Here is a 2,399-nt window from a genome sequence, read left to right on the forward strand (position 1 = left end):
ACGGTCTGGCGGCTCCCGGTGAGCAGGGCAGGTGCGATGGTTTCCCCACGGCTGTAGGGGGCGCTCCGGAGCGAGCTCAGGAAGCATGCGGCACCGATGGTCTGGGGTCCCGGAAGGGATGGAACAAAGGCTTCACGAACCCCTGGGCAGCTGGCCCCTGTGTCCGGCTGGACTCTCGGGAACAGCAGGCTGGAACGGCAGGCTGGAACGGCAGGCTGGAGCGGCAGGGATGAGCACAAATCCCGGGTGGCAGGCGAAGCTTTGGGCACAAGGAAAAGCAGCCGAAGCAAGCCGACTCCTCTCTGTCCGAACCCGAGACCCAACTGCCCACACCCCCAGGTGAAACAAAAAGAACAGCCAGGTCCTTTGTCTTTCCTTAAGCACTCAACAATCAGCAATTTGTTCCCTTAGCAACATGTATGGGGGGGGAAATTCCTTTAACAGAAAAAAAAAAACCCCTAGGACTAAACTAAAACCCCAACACCTCCCAAAACTGCTGTGGCGTGGGTTACTTTTCCACAGGGTGCAGTCCTCCAAGGACAGGCTGCTCCAGCCTGAAAGCAAGGGCCCTCTCTCTCCACCAGGTCTCCCACTGGATCACAGTCTCCTGCAAGCGTCCACCCGCTCTGGCACGGGCACCTCCCCCACGGGCTGCGGGTGGATCTCTATACCCTGTGGATCCCCATGGGCTGTGGATGGATCTCTGCATCCCTCGTGGATCCCCATGGGCTGCAGGGGCACAGCTGCTTCACCATGGTCACCACCACAGCCTGCAGAGGAATCTTGGCTCCAGCGCCTGGAGCACCTCCTCCCCCTCCTTCTCCACGGATCTTGGTGTCTCCATGTTGTTTTCCCTCACATGTTCTCACCTCCTCCTCTTCTCTGGCTAGAAAAAAACTGTGTCCCACTTCGGTTTGATTTTCTTCTTAAATATGCTATTGCAGAGGCGTTACCATCACCTCTAATTAGCCCAGGCTTGGCCAGTGACATGTCCATCTTCAGAGACATCAGGGATTAGCTCTGCTGGACATGGTGGAAACTTCTAGCAGCTTCTCACAGAAGCCCCCTCTGTGGTCCCCGAGCTAGCAAAAACCATGCCATACAAAACCAACACAAACCTTTGCCTCTTACCTGTTTCATCCCAAAGCGTTGTTAGTAGTCTGGAATTTCTGGACTTACCTCTCTGTACTTAATCATGCAGAGCTGTGGAAAACACTTTATATCTTGCTTGCTTTCAACATCAGCAATCTTTTCTCCTTCAGGGCTGCAGCAATGCAGTGTCCCAGGCAGAAACCACTCAAGCACCTTTCCTCTGTCACCAGCCAGTCCTGTCACCTTCCGACCCATGGAGAAGTGCCCGTGCGTCTGGCCCAGCAATGGCACAGAGTGTGCAGTGGCCCCTCTCTTGCAGGAAGATGCTGCGTCAGTCACTGCAATGTGTGGACTGTTCTCCTATCTTTCCACCCTAGGTTGTTTCTTTATTGTTTGTTGGGCACAGTGAGCTCCTCAGCTTTTTTGCTGCATGCGGAAGGATATTTATCACTGGGCAGCATATGCTTTTCTTTTGCAGCAAAGGCTTCACATGACCTTCCTGGTTTTCTGATTCTTCAAGCATCTTTCTCAAAATTGCTTTCCTGACCAATCATGAAACCTTTGTCATGTTACCAAATTTCCTCCACTTCTACAAATGCTTTTTCATTTTGTCTATTCTTACCCTTGCTCCCTTTTTACCTGAATCTCTTTGGATAATATCCCTCTTTTTTTTTTCCCCCAAAACCTTTCTGTTTTGTTTTCTTCATACACTAAGAGTAGCAAGCCTAGTCTCTTCTCAAGTTCATGCACACTAAGCATGTTGGGTTCCTTTTGATTCCAGCTGTAAAAACTCAACCTTGCCTTTATAGAAAGAGGAAAAACCCGAGCCAATGTGGCAATTAGAGATCAGGAAGCGGATTGATTAACACCCAATACAAGATCTGCACAGAAGTGTTTGCATTAAGCACTTACCACTTCTTATTTATCCTGGCCAGGCAGACCTTACTTTTGGCTTCACATCCCGTGACAGAGGACAAAGTCCCCTGTAAGTGGACAAGTCGGGGAGAGGTGAAAAATGAGGCAGTGCCACATGTTTTACTATACTCTGCTGCCATGGAGGACCTCAAAAAAGTTAATTTACTGGTTTGCTTCTGCACTTGAGGGATTTTTTCAAGGTAAGATTTATTATCTGAGCAAATATTTTGCATCAGCCTCCTCCAAGCAGCAGTAATCACCAGTGGGCTATGCTGGGATGCTGCTTTTCTCCCCTCTGGTTCCTCTAAGGGTACATGTAAATACTGAAACTCACACTGAGGAAAGGCAGCCCTCATATCATTACAGAATGGTTTGGGTTGGAAGGGATCTTA

The sequence above is a fragment of the Corvus brachyrhynchos genome, unplaced genomic scaffold (genome assembly GCF_000691975.1).
Source record: "Corvus brachyrhynchos isolate BGI_N302 unplaced genomic scaffold, ASM69197v1 scaffold69, whole genome shotgun sequence".
Taxonomy (NCBI): domain Eukaryota; kingdom Metazoa; phylum Chordata; class Aves; order Passeriformes; family Corvidae; genus Corvus; species Corvus brachyrhynchos.